At 48.7% G+C, this 20,387-nt stretch overlaps 1 protein-coding gene across 1 annotated transcript in view; it reads right to left on the bottom strand.

The window, feature by feature from the left end:
• CDH23 (cadherin related 23) overlaps positions 1 to 18,512 on the bottom strand; it is a 414,708-nt gene extending 396,196 nt beyond the window's left edge. The window contains exon 1 of the mRNA XM_027587690.2: positions 18,230 to 18,512. The gene's annotated coding sequence lies outside the window, so the exon portion shown is untranslated. The remainder of the gene's footprint in view (positions 1 to 18,229) is intronic.
• Between the last annotated feature and the right edge of the window lie 1,875 nt (positions 18,513 to 20,387).

Raw genomic sequence — 20,387 nt, 5'->3', positions numbered from 1 at the left:
AACTCATAGCAACATTAACAGAAAAGGAAGAAAGGGGGCAAATGGAGTTAGTGTTCCAAAGATTAGCATTGTCTGAGAGATGGTAAAAAACTGACTCCAGTAAGTTAGGATGTAGGCTATAACCTCCAAAGTAGCTGCTACGTGGAGAGTAAAGGATTGTATATATAAGCTAATAGAGGGGAACGTTGAATAATAAAAAATACCCAAGGAATCCACAAGAAGGCAATAAAGTAGTAAAAAGGGGCCGATAGATAGGTGGGCAAATAGAAAACTATTAAGACAGTAGCCATAACCAAAATATATCAGTAATTTCTTTAAGTATAAGTGAAGTAAATATTCAAATTAAAAGACAAAGATGGGCAGCCTGGGTGGCTCAGTCGTTAAGCGTCTGCCTTCAGCTCAGGTCATGATCCCAGGGTCCTGGGATCGAGTCCCACGTTGGGCTCCCTGTTCAGCAGGGAGTTTGCTTCTCCCTCTAACCCCTCTATCCCTCCCTACTGCTCCTGCTCTCTCTCTCTCACACACACTCTCTCTCAGATAAATAAAATCTTTTTAAAAAGGGAAAATAAAAATAAAATGTTTAAAAGACAAAGATAATCAGACTGGATTTTAAAATACTACATTATGCTTATAAGTGATACACCTTGAATATAAGGACACATAAGCACTGAAAGCAAAAGGATAAAAAAAAGTTATGCCATGCAAAATGTAATCGAAAGAAAGCTGGCATAGCTACTCTAACCACAGGCAAGTAACACTTTAAGGAAAAAGCTACCAAAGATTACCACAGATGAAGATAGATATTTCAAAGACAGACATTTCAACATAATCAAAGGGTGAATCCACCAGGAAAGCAGCTGAAGATAAGAAAAGTAGGAAGATAATTGAATTCTAAATTTCTGCTAACACAACTTCAAAATACATAAAGCAAAAATTGACAAAACTAGAAAGAGAAACAGACAAACCCACAATCACAATGGAAGGCTTCAATACATCTTTCTCAAAAATTAATGGAAAAAAGCAGAAAACAAATCAGTAAGGATACCAACATCTAAACAACATGATTTCCATATCTGACCTCATCAACAAAATTAAACACTGCACACAGTAACACAATAAACACTCTTCTTGTGAGACAATGGAAAACTTACCAAAATCCACCATACTGGGCCATAAAGTAACTTTTAATATGTTTCAAAGAAATGAAATAATTCAAAGTATGTTATCTGGTCATAGCAGATTAAGCTCAAAAACAACCATGAAAAAAAATGAGGAAATCCCCAAATGTTTGGAAATGAAGCAAGGGACTTCTAAAGAAAAGAGAACAAAACCCATAAATCAAAGAAGAAACTACAACAGAAAGTAGAAAATGTTCTGAACCATACAATAATGAACATGGGATATACAAATTTTGTGCTTAGAGGAAAATTTATAGCCTTAAATTCAGATTTTAGAAAAGAAGAAAATCTTAAAAACAATCTATGTATCTAACTCAAAAAAATTTTAAGAAGTAAACTAAACCCAAAGAGTAGAATTTTTTCTACTCTCACCCCAAAGTAGATGAAAAAATTTTCATCTACTCTCATCCCAAAGGAGATGAAAAAATTTTCAATAAGAATAGAAATTAATGAAATAAAAACAAAATTAAATAGACAAAAATCAGTAAAAATAAAAGCAATTCTTTGAAAAGACTGAGGAAATTGATGAATCTAGTGATCAGCAAGATACGGAAGAAAATAAGAGAGAAGACACATATTACCAATATCATGAATGAAAAAGAAAGTATCATTACAGATTGCAAAGAGTACAAAGATGGTAAGAGCACAATTAAGGAGATACTATGAATATCTTTACACCAATTCATTAAAACATTTATATAAAATGGATAACATCCTCAAAAAATACAACTTATCAAAACTGATACACAAAAACATAGAAATATAAATAATCCTATTTCTAAATTGAAACTGTAATCAAAAACCTTCCTACTAAGAAATCTAAGTTCACATGGCTTCTCTATTGAATTTTTCTAAAACATTTAAGTTAAAAAAAAAAAACTACACAAATCTTATCCATACTCCTGCAGAAAAATGAAAAGAGAAGTAACAGTTTCCAATTTATATCATGAGGCCAGTATAACTTCACGACATAATCTGACAAGGATCTCCTAAGAAAGGAAAATCACAGATTGATCTCTTTCATGAACACAGATAAAAAAATCTTTTTTTTTTAAAGATTTTATTTATTAATTCATGAGAGAGAGAGAGAGAGAGGGAGGCAGAGGGAGAAGCAGGCTCCCAAGGAGCAGGGAGCCTGATGCGGGACTCGATCCCAGGACCCTGGGATCATGACCTGAGCTGAAGGCAGACACTTAACCATCTGAGCCACCCAGGCGCCCCAGATAAAAAAATCTTAAACAGAATATTAATAGATCACATATAACATGCAAAATATAGTCAAAATAAAATGCTGTTGTAGCTTTTCTATTAGCAGCCAAACGATTACGAAAAGAATAATATATCGTGACAAAAGTTGGATTTATTCCAGGAATGCAAGGTTGGTTAACTCTTGAAAGTCAATCCATATAATTCACCACAAAGAAGAAAGAAGAAAACTTTTATGTTCATCACAATAGGTGCAAAAAATGCATTTGATAAAATTCCACACACATTTATGATAAAACTCTAAGCAAAAGGGGCACCTGGGTGGCTCAGATGGTTAAGCGTCTGCCTTTAGCTCAGGTCATGATCCCAGGGTCCTGGGATCAAGCCCCGTGTTGGGCTCCCGGCTCAGCGGGGAGCCTCCCTCTCCCTCTGCTCATGCTCTCTCTCTCTCTATCTCAAATGAATAAATAAAAATCTTAAAAAAAAAAAAACTAAGCAAAAAAGAATGGAAGAGGCCATCTGTGGAAAACGCACAGCTAACATCACACTAAATGGCTGAAGACTTACTTAAGATCAGGAACAAAACAAGGATGCCTCCTATTACCACTTCCATTCAGCATAGTATTGAAAGTTCGAGTCAGAGTAATTCGGCAAGAAATTTCCAACTCCAAATTGGAAAGAAAGAGTAATCTCCATTCACAGATGACATGATCTTTATATAGAAAACTCCAAAGAGTCCATTAAAATGCTGTTAGAGCTAATGAATAAATTCAGCAAAGTTGCAATATGCAAAGTCAACATGTAAAATAAGTATAATTTCTATACACTAGCAATAGGTAATCTGAAGAGAAATTTAATAAAACAATTCCATTGACAACAGCATCAAAAAGAATAAAACAGGAATAAATTTAACCAAGGAGGCAAATGACTTGTACACTGAAAACTACAAAACATTGCTCAAAGAAGTTAAGACATAAATAGATGGAAGACATTCCATGTTCATGAACTGTAAGACTTAATATTGTTAAGATACGATACCACCCAAAGCATTCTACACATTTAATGCAATCCCTATCAAAATCCCAATGGCAATTTTTTGCAGAAGTAGAAAAACCCAACCTGAGATTTATATGGAATCTCAAAAGGTCCCTGAATAACCAAAACAATCTTGAAAAAGAAGAACAAATTTGGAATACTTACACTTCCTGATTTCAAAACTTGCTATGAAGCTACAGTAATCAAAACAGTGTGGTAGTGATGTTGTAAGGACAGGAATATAGACTAATGGAACAGAATTGAGAGCCCACCAATCAGCCACTGCACACATGGCTAATATGTTTTTAACAGAGGTTTGTCAGAAGTCTTCATTGGGGGAAAGGAGAGTCTTTTCAACAAATGGTGCAGGGAAAACTGGATATCCACATGCAAAAGAATCAAGCTGGACTCTTACCTTATACCATATATAAAAATTAACTAAAAACCAATCAAAGACCTAAATGTAAGAACTAAAACTATAAACTTCTTAGGGGAAAATCTTCATGACTTTGGATTTGGCAATGACTTCTTGGCTGTGAAACTGAAAGCAAGGGCAACAACAAAAAAGATAAATCAGACTTCATCGATGTTGAGAAACTTTTGTGCATCTAGAGTGAAAAAGGCAACCTATGGAATTGGGAGAAAATATTTGTAATTCATATACCTGCTAATGGATTAATATCCAGAACACATGAAAACCTCCTACAACTCATCACAAACAACCCAATTCAAAAATAGGCAAAGGACTTATATTTCTCCACAGAAGATATACAAATGTCCAATAAGCACATGAAAAAACACTTACATCGCTAGCCATTGGGGAAATGCAAATCAAAACCATGATGAGATACCACTTAAAACCCATCAGGATAGCTGTTATCAAAAAACAAGGGGCACCTGGGTCGCTCAGTCGATTAAGCATCTGCCTTTGGCTCAGGTCATGATCCCGGGGTCCTGGGATTGATACCACATTGGTCTCCCTGCTCAACAGGGACCCTGCTTCTCCCTCTCCCTCTGCTGCTCCCCCTGCTTGTGCTCTCTCTCTCTCTCAAATAAATAAAATCTTAAAAAAAAAAAAAGTGTTGGGGACGATGCAGAGAAATTTCAACTCTTGCGCAGTGCTGGCGGGAATATATAATTGAGCAGCTGCTGCAGAAAACAGTATGGCAGTGCCTCAAAAAAATCAAATGTAGAATTACCACATGATCCAGGAATTCCACTCTTTGATATACTCAAAAGAATTGATGGCAGAGACTCAAACAGATACTTGTACACCAATGTTCATAGCAACATTATACACAGTAACCAGAAGTGGAAACAGTCCAAATGCCTGTCAACAGATGAATGGATAAACAAAGCATACTGTAAATATACATACAATTGGACAATATTCAGCCTTAAAAAGAAATGAAACTCTGGTGCATGCTACAACATGGATGAATTCTGAAAACATTATGTTAAGTGAAATAAGCCAGACACAGAAGGTCAAATATTGTATGATTCCACTTATATGCAATAACTAGAATATGCAAATTTGTAGAGACAGAAAATAGAACAGAGGTTACCAGGAGTTGGGAGGGGAAGGGAATGGAGAATTATTATTTAACAGGTACAGAGTTTACAGAATTACTGTTTGGAATGATAAAAAGTTTGGGAATGGATGGTGAAAATGGTTGCACAACATGGTGAACATACTTAATACCACTGAATTGTACACTTGGAAACAATTAAAATGGTAAATTTTGTGTCAAGAATATTTTACCACAATTTTGGGAAAAAAAGAAAATCTCCCTGATTTGGTAAATGACATTTACAAAAAACCTACAGCAAACATCATACTTAATGGTGAAATATTGAAAACTTTCTCCTCAATGCCAGAATCAAAATAAACATCCCCACTATCACCACTTCTATTCAATATTATGCTGAAAGTCCTAGACATTGCAATAAGACCAGAAAAAAAAAGTACTGGAAAGGAAGATAAAACATGATTATTTCTAGAAAACATGATTGTCTATGTTAAAAAATAAAAAATTCTATAAACAATCAGAACTAATAAGTGAATTTAACAAAGGTTGTTGGATTCAGGGCAATATTGTAAAAATCAATTGTATGTCCATATGCCAGAAATAAATAATTAGAAATGAAAAATCTTTAAATATAATTTATTATAGGAGAAAAAACATAAAACACATAGAAGTCAATCTAGTAAAAGAAATGTAAAGCCTCTACATAGACAACTAAAAAGCTTTCTCAAAAGAAATTTTTTAGGACCCAGGTAAATGGATGAGCTTATCTTGTCTGTGGATCAGAAAACTCAATATTGTAAAAACGTCAATTTTCTTCAAATCGACCTACATATTTTTGAAGCAGTCTCAATCAAATCTCAGCAGGGATTCCATGGAATTTCAAAAGCTGATTCTAAAGTTTATATAGAAATGCAAAGAACCAAAAGTAAACAAAAGTGTTGAAGAAGAACAAAGCTGGAGGATTTACACTACCAGATATCAAGACTTCATGTATAAAGCTAGAGGAATTACACTGTAAAGTTTGTATTGGTGCAAGGACAATCAAATATGCCCAACAAAATTGCATATACATATATGTACGTCAAAAGACACATAACCAACAATCACAACAGCCTTTCCTGTAATAGCCAAAGATTGGAAGGAACCCAATTGTCCATCTACAGTAGAATGGGTAAACTGTGTAATATTCATAAAATGGAATACTACAGAGCAATGAGAATGAATGAGTGTAAGTATACACAACAGGATGAATCTCACAAATAAATTAAGAGAATACATCACAAAGAGAATATACTGCATGATTACCTGCATACTACGTGGACAAAATAGACAAAATGAATGTGTGATATTAGAAGTCAGGCTAAGAGTTGCATCTGGGGACTAATGACAGGGAGATAACCTCTGATATATTGGGAAGCAGTTACATGGGAGCGGTCACTTTGTAATACTTCAAGCTACATGATTTGCACACTGTTCTGTATGTGTTGTACTTCAATTAAAAAGCTGACTAAAGGGGCGCCTGGGTGGCTCAGTTGGTTAAGCAACTGCCTTCAGCTCAGGTCATGATCCTGGAGTCCCTGGATCAAGTCCCGCATCGGGCTCCCTGCTCAGCGAGGAGCCTGCTTCTCCCTCTAACCCTCCCCCATCTCATGTACTCTCTCTCTCTCTCTCTCATTCTCGCTCTCTCAAATAAATAAATAAATCTTTAAAAAAAAAAAAAAAGCTGACTAAAAAAGTCCCAGTTGGATTGACACCAACAGGGCTACTCACCACTACACTGCCCTGACTCTCTTTGTGCTTGCCTACCATAGGAGCACAGTGCCAGTGGGAACAGAGAGAAGCCACAGTCTCTGGGCACGGGGGCCTCCTCCATGAAGCCTTCCGAGACTGTCCACTTCCCCCACCTACTTTGAACCTACAGAGCCTTTCTCATATAAGTATGATAGCTACTCCTAGCACTCACAGGCACCCTGCAAGACTGTGAACCTGCAGAATGCAGGAGCTGAGAATAACAGCAACATCATAATACATAATAACAGCATTTGTTGAGCATTTATTATATGGCAGGCACTTTTTCTAAGGATTTTACATGCTGTAACTCATTTAGTCCTTCCAATAACCCTGTGAAATAGGTACTGCTGTTACCCTGATTTTTCAGATGAGAAAACCGAAGAAAAAAAACGATTTATTAAGTTGCCTAAGGCCACACAGCTAAGAACTGGAAGAGCTAGAATTTGACCCTGGGTAGTTTGGCTCAGAAACACTCCCCTTGTTTCAGCAACGGGCCCACCGATGAGGCCTGGTGCCTGAAGCCCCGGTTACACCACCCAGATGCAGCACAAACGAAGAGATGCTCCCCGTCTTGCCCAGGCCGGCAAGTGCATCTATGTGTGTGTGGACAAGAATGAGACCCAGTTCTACAACTAAAGAATAGCAGGCAGCCCTGGCCTCTGGGCCTGGGCTCCTAAGCCTGGGGAAGCCGGCTGGGGCCGAAGCACGGATGTGGGGGCTAATTCCTTCCCAATCCTGTGGAGGAAGGCCTGGGACCTCCTCAGAAGTCAGATTCCTGCTGACCGCACTCAGGACAAAGAGAAAGTGCAGGCTGGGGGCCCCTGTTCCCCTCCCAGGCACTGGCCATGGTCCTCCGCTTCCCAACCCGAGGCCAGGGGTCTGGAAACGGCTCATCTTGAGGCAAAGCCAGCCTCCTCTGGGAATGATTTCTACCGTCTCAGACTCTCCATCCCTCACCTGACACATCGTATAACCAGTTTCCTCTCGAATCTGCCTTTGAGCTTTCCTGCTGTAGTTTAAGCACACACCTTTTGCTCTGGATGAGGCCCTCATCCTGCCAGAGACGTTCTTTGTTTTTTTAGGTATGGGGATCCAGAGGCTCCTCTGTGCCAGGTCTGGGTGGCTGTAGCCAGGTCCAGTGACAAACACTTAAAATGACAGACCCCACAGCATTCGAAGATAAAGTCAGAGTTACCCGCCCCCCAGCTTACATCGAACAGCACTTCTCTTGTTGGAGGCCAAAGCCCAAGGAGACAAAACCAAATCGTGTCCACAGCAACCAGAAGGAGCCCAGAGAGGGGGGCCATCCCTGGCAAAGGTGACACAGCACATCCGTGCCGGAGACGGGGGCAGGCCTGACGCCCAGTGCAGCGAACAGTTGGAAACCAGGCCGGGGGGGGGGGCGGGGGGCAGGGCACAAGAGACAGCCCACCCTGTCCCCGTGCAGCCACTGCTGGGGAGTGTCCAGGTGCAGAGCTTCAGCACAGCTGTGTGTGAGGACACACGTGCACAGGCACACACACAGCCCAGGCCATCTGGGTCCAAGTCAGAATGAGAGGGAGCTGTTAGTACAAAGCCCTTCTGAGCCGGGCGGATGAAAGAGAAGGAGCTGTGTCTCCAGCTGGCCTTTTCCGTTTCCCTCTGCCCTCTCTGACACGCAGGCCCTCCACGGCCCATCCCGGGGAAGCTGTGAAACACACAGGTGCAACCAGGTCACCTAGTTAACAGCCTCCCTCCCGCTGTATTATTCATGGGCTCCCTTCTTCCAGCCTGAGCTCCAGTTTCCAACAGCCCTCGGGCTCGGCTTGGCAGGTCAAGCCGCCCAGCAGGTCTAGCCTGTGGCAATCCCCACTCTTTATACCCCATGTCCTTCCCATCCACTTGTCAGGGTGCAGGCACACCCGGGTGAACTCAGTCCCCCGGGGTGTCACACTGTACTTCAGGGGAACAGGAGAGCTTTGGGGTCAGTGAAGAAGAGCACAGAAGAAGCACCTTGGCGGAGTTAGACTCGAGATGCTAAGATTTCCAAAGGGAGCTGCAGGCCCCACCCCTCCCACCCACCCACACACACAGAACTGACTGTCCTGGACGCTGTACGCCGAATAAGGGGGGGAGCCCCTGGGGGGCAAGGGCTGTGCCTTCTCCACTTCCGTACTTGAGTGTGCCTTGCAGTGTGTCCTGCAAACAGTAGGTGCTTAATCAATACTTGCTGACTTGTACACTCGCCCCAAAAATGGGTATCTAATTGATAGGGTGGGCATAAGTCATTCAGCCATTCGAAGACACTGTTGCTGGGTTTAGAGATTTTCATGTTATTTCAACAGCTATCCGTATATATCTTGTAAATCCCACAAAGTATAAGTTATTCATAGCGATAACTAATAAATAAATAAATGACTGATTGATTGATTGCAGTTTCTGGATATCACAATACATTCTACCAAGCACTTTCACACATCTCTCCAGAGTCCCTACTCCCTGAGTGTGGTGACCTGGCCTAAGGACTCTCCCCCTACTTCACAGATGAGTAAACTGTCACTCAGAGAATTAGAGCCCTTGAATCCGCACAAGGACCGTGACGGGAAGTCTTCACACACTCACTGGGGGTGTCTCGCTTCACAGTTCACACGTAACTCTCTGCCTCGCAGTTCCCATGCACACGCCAATACGGGAGACCTACAAGGACTCCCCGCGGTCCCTCAGTAAGGCTACGCGGGCTGGGACCAGCGTCTAAGCCGAGGTCACTCTAGGACTAACCCTTGGCCAGAAACACTGAGGGTAGCTCCTGGGCCAGCCTGGCCAACAGCAGGGGGAAGTGTGAGCGGGGATTCAATCACAGGATTCATTGCCTTCGACCCCCTGGCTTTACGGGTGGGGAGAGCTGGCGGTCCGACTGGGGTCACCTCCAGGTCCAGGCAAGTGCAGAGACCACTGAAGACACGGCCCTCCCTGACAGGGGTCAGGCCAGATGACCTGAACTGCGAGATGCCCTGGTGGTCACGCCCTTGGACACTTCAATCCCTGCCCGGCCTCGCTCTCTTACATGCCTGCGCGCTGTAGACACCTGAGGGTCCCGCCCCAAAGTGGGGTCAGTCACAGGTGAAGGCCAGACAGCACTGAACCCACACACAGGCTGGACTCAGAGCGCAGCCCCATCACTGCCTCTGTGCAGACCCGAGGTGGGTCACACGTCCTTTCTGAGCTCAGTGTCCATCTGTATCACTGGGGATTTGGCTCTGGCCTTCTCCAAGGGCAATGCGGGGCCAAAAACAGGCTGAAGATGAAGGAGTCAGACTGCCTTGCTCAAATTCTACCCCACTGCCTGCCTGCTGTGTGACTTTGGGTGAAGTGCTTGACCTCTCTGTGCCTCCGGGTTCTCATCTGTAAAGTCGGAGGAAGGGCAGTGCCTATCTCACACGCCGTTGTCGGGACCAAGGGAGGCATTTTATGTGAAGCGCTCAGACCGGGGCCTGGCACACAGTAAAGGCTTAGTGTGTGTTCCTAGTCAGTGCTGTCAGTCCTGACACTCCAAGCCTACGACAGAGGTCACACATACACTGGACGTGCACGGGCCACAGGCAGCTTGCGGAAGGGTCCTCCCCACAATATGCTTTCCACAAGGGCAGGAGCCCCTCCTGGGCTCCAGGGGCCTAGAACAGTGCCTGGCACCCAGTAAAGGCTCCACAAATATTTGACAAATGAATGAATGGCCTCGTGGTGCCTTTGAATATTTGAATTAGTTGCTAACATTTAAAATAACAAAATTTTGCATTTTTAAAAATCCGTACTTCTAGATAATTTTGGAAGTCAGTTGTGGCCATACCTGTGCTGTCCTCCTGCTTGACAAGCTCCAGTGAGAATGGGAGTGGTGGCGCCCCCTTCAGACGGGGGGGGGGGGGGGGGCGGGGAGCATGCGCAGTTTGCCCCAGCACCTGCCTAGCCAGTCTGTCTCATAACATCTCCCTCTTCAGCTGTCTGGACGTTGTAGGCACCTGCACATTCCCCCTGGCCCAGGTCAACCACAGCTGAAGTCCAGACAGCAAGGAACATCTGCATTTCCCCAGCCCCAGAGCGATCTGCCCATGGGCCCTTTTTTCAGAGCCCCAGGATCCCCCCCCCCAGCCCTCCTCTCACCTCAAGTCCAGAAGAGGAGGCAAGTCTCTAAGTCGGCTGAGCACCCTGACCCCTCAGCATCTGAGCACCCCCTACTCTGGACAGGCCAGCCCCTCTCCCCCAGAGGACATAATCCCTAATGCTCCACAGTGTAGCAGCTTTCCAGCCTGACACCCTCCTTTTGTTGAAAACCCTCCAGCATAAAAAGCAATGGGTAGCAATGAGCTTACTCCTTATCTTTCTCATGGAAAGCATGCAGAGAAGATGGGGGGGGGAGCACCCCAGAGATAAAGTGCTTTTCTAAAATATTAGTATCCTTTCCAGGCCCACTCCACTCAGGTCTCCTATGCAGAGGGGACTTAGTGTCCCATGCTCAGTAAGCCTGGTGTTTGGCATGCTGTGGGGGATGGGGGAGGCTGCCAGTGGACACACGGGACCCCCTCCCTCCTTCTACTCCCCCCCCCAGCCCTGCGAGGGCTCAGGTCTGTGGGGGTGGACCACATCTTCTCATCCTCCAAGAGGCTTCCCCCAACCACCCTATTTTCTGCCTTTAGCATGTCACTTGCCCCCTCTGTCTTCTCTGGAGCTCCCAGGACCATCTGTCAATGCCTTGGGTGTACGTTTATTATCAAACTTTCTCCCCCGGTTCAGTGCAGTCGCCACTAGCCACAGGCGGCCACTGAACACTTGGAATGTACCTAGTTCAAACTGAGATGTACTCTAAATGCAAAATACACACCAGATGCCAAAGACTTGGTACAAAAAAATAATGTAAATAATAATTTGTTATATTGATTCTAGATTGAAAAGGTAAAGTTTCAGATGAACTGGGTTAAATCAAATAGATTATCAAAAATAATTTCACCTATTTCTTGTACCTTTTTTAACTGGCTACTAGAAAATCTCAAGCCACACCTGTGGTTTGCATTTGTGGCTCGCATTATATTTCTATTGACCAGTACCGCTGCGTATTCTCAGCATGAACCCCCAGCAACTAGGTAGAGCCCAGTACACTGGTGATGCTCAATACTGGCTGACTGAATGGCTGAATGAAAGGCCTCCACAACAGTGCCCATGAGACCCTAAAACATAAAGGAGGATGGGTCTGGGAGGACCTTCCACCCCACTGCCCAGTATATGCTGGTTTCCTGGTGGCATTCCATCCGTAGATCCCTATCTAATACAAAGCCACAGGCCTCTGTAGAAGCGGAAGCGAGGTTTGGCTCAGAGTTCTGTCACCACTGGTTCCCTAATTAGAAGCCAGGAAAGCCAGCATCCCTTGCAGACAGGACCAGTGACACAAATGGATACCCAGACATGGACCCAGCCACCCAGGGGGTTTTTCTCTCTCTTTCCTCCCCCTCTCTCGCTCTCTCCTCTCCTTCCCTCCCTCCCTCCCTCACTTTCACTGGCTCCCAAATTACAGCCTTCTTTCAGAAACAGAGACAATCAAGGTGGTATGCAGGGCTCCTGTGACAAATGGCATCTCAGGCCCTCTCCAAATGGAGCATGGCCTTTAAAGAGAAAAGCAGCACCACTATCAGCCTGCCTTGGGGAAGATGCATCTCCAGGAAAGCATGGGCCAGAGAAGACTCCCTCCCTCGTAGGCTGATCAGCCTGCAGGAGGCTCTGGGTGACTGTGATTGCAGAGCCTGGCGCTGGACTGCTGGGGTCTGAGAGATGAAGGCCTGCCTGATCCCCCCACCCTCATGCTGGGGCAGAAGAAGCAGGCTCGACCCCTGACTGACCACCACCCTCACCCAGGGAGAGGGCCTAGAGTAAGCCCATTCCCCGACCCTGGGCTGCAGTTTCCCCACCTGTCACATGGTGAGTCTAGCTAGTTTCTAAGAAGCCTTCCAGTCCTTGGAATGGAGGTCCCCACACTCAAATGGCCAAAGGGGCCAGGATGGAGGGCAAATGAGGACGGGGGGATCAAGTATGAGATCATAGGGAGTGGTAGGGCCTGTGGAGAACTGAAGGCCGTAAGCTCGCCAAAATCTAAAAGGAGGCCTTCTGGCAAAACTCAGATGTGTGACCGAAGTCAGAGTGAAGCGGAGACGGCGGTCACTTCTGGAGCGGGATGACACTGCCTGGGAGGGGGCGTGCAGAGCCTACCGAGACACCAGGAATGCGTCTCATCCACGTGGGGTCCACATCTGCGAAAGTTCGCCACTTCTACTTCAGATCTGGTTAGTTTGTTGTAGGCACGTAATCCTCAGTCAAAGAATTTTTAAAGTAAAAACATAAGTAAACAAAAGGGGTGGCTGTGAGTCGGCACCAACCAGCAACTGCCAGTCGGGAACACAGACCCCCCCCGTTGCCAGCACCCGTCAGAGATGCCAGAAATCTAGGTTTTTATGCAGAAATGCTGTTGTTTTAATGTTGTTAGTAACTAATTCAAAATTAAAAATCACAACCACATGCGCGCACACCCCTTCAGGCAGAATTCAATTTATGAACTTACAGATTGTCAAGCTCTCAAAATAAGGGGAGGTTTCACCTCTTGGCTAGAATACAGTGTGCCTCACACATGACTAAATCAACAGGGATAATAAAAGCTACTACATTTTGCATGTGTGCTCTGTGCCAGGCACTGCACAAAAGGCTTTCTACCCAATTTTCTTCTTAGTCATGTTGAGAGCAAGCCTACAAGGTAATTGAAAATTATTCCCATTTACCAGATGGGAAAACTAAGGCCCGGGCAAAGCTACATGGCAGACCAAGGCTTCAGAGCTCAAGAGGGGACACACTGGTGTAAAATCCCAGCTCTGTCTGCCTCCAAGATGCCTTACAAAAATTAGGAAGGGAACAGCTTTACAGTTATAATAATAACCAACACTTGCACAGGTTTTAGACTCTGCAAAGGAAATGTACAAAATATGAATGCTTAATATTGTTCCCCTGCCATGTTCCCCTTAGTGACACAGCTTGAGGCCCCTGAGCCTGAAGACAGTGTCTGTTATCCCCACTGCCCTTGGCAAAACACTGAGCCACACGGACATTCACTGCTGATGCGAGACCACGCCTCAGGAACACCAACGCCAAGACCCAAATACTGTTACAGACCAGCAAGGAGGAGCGGCGGCCGGCCCCATTCCCCATGACAGGTCCGGATTAAATTTCACCGTGAAAGACTAGAATGCTGTCTCCATGTAGCTACTTCTTAAATATGCCAAGTTTCTCACAGACACCCTTCCGGTCAATAAAGTCGCTAACAATATGCATTTTCTGCCCTACGGGATTCAGTAAGGCTATTTTCATATTGAACCAAAATAAATCTGGCCTCTAAATGCTCCAATTTTTCTAAATTGACCTTCTGCACAAATGATCAGTCACCAGTGTTGAAGATATTCAGCTCAAGATACGGACATTTCCAGCACTCCAGAAGCACACCTCGAGTCCTCGTCATGACACCCCAGGGCAACCAGGATCCTGACTTCCGTCACAGAGATGGGTTCTGCCCACGGTGGCCCCTTTCCTATGGGGCCTGGGCTCTTCTGTTCTCATAGCCTCCACAACTCCCTGTCATGACACATTTGGCACTGCGGTTCTCTTTGTCTGCCTCCCAGCCCCCACAGGCACGTGGGTTTGAGACCTCCACTCCAAGGACATATGCCTGGAGCCCAAAACACAGCAAGACAAGCAAAGCCGCCCAGTCTTGAAAGTGACCAACAGGAAGAGTGAAGACTGGTTACGGGCACATCACATGCCCCACGTGTTAATGATCAGTTAACAATGGGGCTAGAGAAGGCAGTGGAACAATCACCTGGCAATCGCCCATTCGGTCAACGAGCCCCAAGTCTACCAGCGAGGGGGGCCCTGAGGATTCAAGGAGGAGTAAGATACAGCTTAGGCTGCAGGAGCTCACTGTCCAGATGAGGGGTCACACACACACACACCCCCCCGCGGGGTAGTAAAAAGCTCCCAGGAAGAAGGAGGGGAGGGAGGGGAGAGGGAGGGAGGGAGGCACAGGCTGGAGAGGAGTCAGTGAAGGCTTCCCAGGGTCGGGGACCCCCAAGCAGTGTCAGTAATACGCACATAAGTGCATGAGGCTGGAGCACAGCAAAACCCCTTCCGATTCCCACTCCTTTCCCACGCGAGGCAAAACACTCCCATCCTGCATAGTCCATCCAGCAGAGTCTACCTCGAGAATGGCCTTGCTCACCTATTAACCACACAACAAGGATTGTCCTGGTGCCAAGGAAAAACTCTAATCGAGGCTCAAAAAAAAAAAAAAAAAAGAATTAAAAGAACAACAGCAACACTATCACTGCTTGAAACCAAGGAATTCAAAGCCAATTCAGGCAACTTTTTAAAAACATCTTTATATTTTAAAACAGTACATTTTTTTAAAACCTGAGGGTTCACGAAAATAGTCTTTTCTTCATCTAGCTGTGGTTGAACTCCTGAATAAAGGAATGGTTCACGTCAGCGTCACTGTTGGTCAGGGTCAGGTCCGTGCCGACCCACACCACTCCCTCACCACTCTGCACCCTGGAAGGACTGCCCATCTCCCTGGCCAGGAGGCCAGCTCAGGGGAAGGACAGTCCTCTTTTGAGAGGGCTGGGGCACATGCCATGACCTTTCACCCACGACACCACCAGCCTCACCAGGCCTCTGGGCCAAATCTTCCCAAGTCTATTCTCAGGCCACCTTGATGGCTTCCGGGTCGCCATTATTCCTTCAAAAAACCAAGGAGTAAGTAGCTACCAGGTGCCGGCATCATCCCCGTGTCCTAGGGTGCAGGGTCTCCCATGGCCCCAGGGCAGCACAAGTGGAATGTCCAACCCCGGGCTGGGGGTAGGAATGGAGCCTGGGCAGCACCGTTCCCTCCGTGGGCTATCCCAAATTAGCATTTATGCAGCTCCCTCTGCGTAAGTCCTGTGGCCGCTGAGCAGTGTGATCAATGGGGCACTCCACCATCTGGGAGGGGCAGATGAAGCGGAGGACAGTTACTCAATGCCTTACCTTTGAGGGATGGCCCCTACCCAGCCCCAGACCATCTAGAGAAAGAGCAGTATATCCAGCTTCCTGAACCCCTGCCCTGTGCCCACTTGCTACCAGCCCATACGCAGGACACAGAGCACCATTTTAACTGCACAGAGGCCTGAGCTGCTACTTGAATCTGTTTAAAGATCCCCCAAACACAGACACTTCCTGGCATTAGCAGGCCCCCCGAGGGGCCAGCGGTGAACTGTTACCGACCCTACCATGACTGTCCAGGAAAAGCAGTTCCCGTCGCGTTCTCCAACCCACGTTCTTATCCACTGCCCTAGGTGGACACTCCTTCGGCTCCAAGAGGTTGTGAAATGCTCATTCCCTAGAAGGTACTGTGGACGAGGGCTTCACAAACGTTACTGAGCACACAAATCACTCAAGGATCTTATCAAACACACATCCTGATTCAGGAGTTCTGGGATGGGCCAGAAGAGTCTGCCTTCCTAACGAGCCCCAGGTGATGCTGATGCTGTGTCCACAGGCCACAGCTGGAGCAACAAGGCTCCACCAGGCCCTCACCTTCCAGAAGTGTGTGCAGGTAGAGTAAGGACTTCAGCAAGATGCCCTTTAAAATATTAAGCTCAAAGAAACGAACGTCAAATGGTGAAATTGTAGGTAAGGTAGCTTGTTGGGTGAGGGAGCTATTTTGGAGGCACACAGGACCATCTGCCAACATAACCCTCTAATCAAGCTCTTTAGTGGGCAGATGTGAGGAGCCCAGCTGTTTGAGGATCAGGAAGGCCAAGACAGACATGTGTACGGGGCCCAGCCCAGATAAGGCCAGGCTGCCACCTCCAGCCTCCCACTCCCTCACCATCCTCCACCACCTGGCTCACACCAGTCACTTCTGTGGTGCCACCTTTCCAGCCCAAAGGGTACTCACACTCTGCCATGCAGGCCCTCTGTTTTCTGACCCTTCCCAACCCCAGGGAACCAGCGCCAAGCATTCCTACTCCCAGCTAAGGGGCCCCCTCCTGGCCCCTCCCCAGGCAGAATAACCTCTAGTCCCCCAGCCCACTGGGCGCTGCTCGCAGTGCGCCTACCCGTGCACCATGACCCAAACAGAACTCCAAGCCAGCTCTCCCCAGCGTGGGCTGACTCATCAGCACCTGGCACCTGGCTCCAAACATGGCTCTTCAAGCCCACCTCCACCCACTCAAGGGTCTGACTCCACCCAATAACCCCCGAGACACACACACACACACACAATCCTCATGTGCTGCTCCGGCTTATTTCGAAATACACATTGGGGTGGGGGGCTCTTGCTAATCGCCTGAACGGCAAGGGTCAATGCCTGCTCCGGTCCAGAGGGCAAAGTACGCAGAAGAGACAGGAGCTGTTTTCTGAATTACTGGGAAGGGTTAGGGGCGTGTTACTACTCAGAAAAGGCTTATTTCCGCAACCCCCCCAGGAGGCCACTGACAGCACCAGGGCTGGGGGTTGGGGTCGCAGTGGGGCGGTGGCCAGCGGCGATGGCACTGAATCTCAATCTCCATCCTCTATGAGCACAGAGGCAGCGACTCTAGGTGCTGGGACTCTAGGTGCTCGCTTCGGGAAGGCAAGGAACGGAGAGCTCGCCGAGTGATGCTGCCACCACCTTGGAACGCGTGGGGTTTGCACGCGTCCCGGGCTGACCTGCAGGGGCGAGGGGGGCCAGCAATCCCTAGCGCAGGCCTCCAGGGCCAGCCAGCACCGTCCGTGATGGGCCTGCCAGGGGACTGACTGGGGAAGCAAAGTGCAAGCCGCACAAGGCTCCCTGCTCCTCGAGGGGTGCGTTTTCCCAAAGCTTGATCGGTTTGGGGAGGTTGCGGGGGTCCTCCGGGGTCTCTCGCGGGTACCGAGAGGTGATGAGGGTAGGGGAGAGCTACATGACTGTAGGTTCCTCCAGAGCCAATGCCCATCCCGCGGTGGCGATGAGCCCCACCCCATTCCACTGTCCAAATGGGGACCCAGAGCGCAGAAGGGGACGGGATTGGGATCCCAACGCCCTCTTTACCGCCGAAATTCTCCCCACCCCAGACCCAACCAGACCCTCTCTAAGGCGCGGAGAGCAAAGAGACCGAATGTCCAGGAACCGGGTGGGGAGTACAGCGGCTGTCCTCCCAAGGCCAACCCGGCGGGAATTCGAGTTCCCGGGAATCAAAGTTGCCGCGCGTCGGGCCGCTGGCTGCGAGTCGGGCGCCTGACCCGGGCCAGGGGCCGGGGATGGAAGGAGGCCCCCGGGCGCTCGCCGCGGGCGATGGCCTTGCCGGGAACAAGTGGTTCGGTGGCTGCGGTCGCGACCCCACGCCTCCAACTTTCCCGGCGCGTGGCGGGAGAACGGTGCGGAGAAGGCGAGGGAAGCGGGGGAGGGAAGGGGAGGTGCGCGGCTCTCGGTACCGTGTGCGGGGAAGCGCCGCGTCGTGCCTCCGGCTCTGCTCTCCTCCGGGTCGGCCCCCACGGGCCGCCTGCTCCGCTGCTGGCCACCGCCGCGTCTCGCCGCCCGCGCGAAGGCTCACCCGCTGCACGCCGGCCGCTCCAGCGTCCCCTTGGGCCCGCCGCTGGCCGCTGGCCGCCTGCAACTTCAGGCGCGCCGCGAGCTCGGACGAAGCGCGCCCCAAACGTCCCGAGGCTCTGCACCCCCACGCTCCATGCCCGGGGCCGGGTCGCCCCGCCCCGCCCGGCTCAGCGCCCGGCCGCCGTCGGACGCGTCTTCTCGCGGAGCATCGCGCCGCACAGCCCGCGCCCCTCTCTCCAGAGCCGCCGCCGCCGCTCAAGTCTGCGATCAACTTTCCCTCGCTTCCTCCGCCCCACTCGGCCCCCGCCACCCAGACCCCGCCTCCTGACGCTCCCTCTCCGCGCTCCCTCCCCCCCAGCCCCCGCCGGCCAGGCCGCGCCTCCCCGGCCACCCCCTCCACGCTGCGCCCCGGGATCGCGGTGGCCCGGACCCGGGCCCCGCTCCGGCCCCCGGGAGCCGCGGCCAAGCCCGGCCGGGCGCTCAGAACGTGAATATTTCAGTGCTGGCGAAGCTGCCCTCTGCCGATGTCATGGCACCGGCTGCTGTGGCAACTCGACGAATCCCCCCAAGGGGCAGGGAGGACGCCCGCGGAAGCGGCCCCAGGTGCGTGCTGGAGCTTTGCCCCGCAGGGCCGCCCGCCCTCCCGGAGAGGGGCACTCAGAGGGGTGGGGGCCAGGCCGGCTTCCTGCCGGTTCCGCGCCTCGGGCCGAACCGGGAAATGCTCCGGGAAGCCGGAGCGAGCGAGCCGGCCACACGGCCTAGGTGAGCCTGCGCCATCTGTTGGCTTTAAGCGCCCCCTCTCTGCTCCCAGAATCGCGGAGCACTGAGTGGGGCTCGGTCCCTCTAAGTCCTTGAGGCAGCTTGGCCGCGCTTGGCTCAACTGGCTGCCTTGGCCCATACCAGTCCTGTGCTCCCACCTGCGCCCTCTCCCTCATTCGAGCTCAGAATGCCCCCAGGTGCTTACAAATGGAGGACCCCGGATTGGAAGAGGGCCTTGAGGTCACCTGAACACCCTCGCTTATGCAGTACACCCTTCTGCAGTAATGGTCTCCCAGCTTCTTTTTGCACACCTATGGGATGGAGACTTCATGACTTTTTCAGACACCTGGATTGGGGAGGAGTCGTATTTGATTCAGGTGTTGTAGCTGAAGAGGGGCATTCCTTGACCTTGATCTCTACTTCACCAGACTAAACGTTCTGAATTCTTTGTACTGTTTATCATATGACACGATTTCTGGACCTGTCACCATCACAGTCAGCATACGGACAATAGCTGCCTGGGCTGAGACTCAACTCTTCTATCCTCAACACAGCCTTTCTGGCAGGTCCTGTCATTAGCCTGGTTTTACAGTAAGAAAATGGGCTTTAGGGAGGTAAGTGACTTGCCCGTGTGGTAGAATCAGGCGTTGAACCCAGAATCTTTACCATTCACTCATTCGTTCACAGTTGCTACTCTGTGCTAGCTAACTGAAATAGGTTCTGGGAAAACGATGGGGAACAAGACAGGCTTGGTCCTTGTGCCTGGTGGAGGAGCTCTTCTAATGGGGGAACCAGACATTGGTCAATGAAACATAGAAACAGGTGAAACTAGAGCCAGCATCAGTTCTTTGAAAGACGAGTGCTTCAATGGCACCTGGCCTAGGGGATCGGGGAAGGCTTCTTGGAGGAGGTAACACTGAGCTGAGATCTGAAGGATGAGCGAAGGAGAGAGAAAGTCTTAGGCAGGAGAAACAGCACACACAATGGCCCTGTGGTGGTAAGGAGCTGGCATCTTGAGCGGGTAAAGGAGGGCCAGAGAGCTGGAGTGGGAGCGGGGGCCAGACTGTTCAGTGCGAGTTGGCCTTCATCGGAGTTTGATGTTTTTCCTAAGAGTAGAGGTTTTGAAGCAGGTGGTTGGGGTGGAAGTTGAGGGATGGAGTGCCATGATCTGATTTATGATTGGAAAAACGGGGAATTAATTGGGAGGCAATAGATGATAAGAGACCAATTAAAAATATTTTCTTGGGGCACCTGGGTGGCTCAGGCGTGAAGCGTCTGCCT

This window comes from Zalophus californianus, chromosome 15, assembly GCF_009762305.2.
Source record: "Zalophus californianus isolate mZalCal1 chromosome 15, mZalCal1.pri.v2, whole genome shotgun sequence".
NCBI classification, from domain to species: domain Eukaryota; kingdom Metazoa; phylum Chordata; class Mammalia; order Carnivora; family Otariidae; genus Zalophus; species Zalophus californianus.
This window is presented reverse-complemented; position numbering and strand designations above follow the sequence as displayed.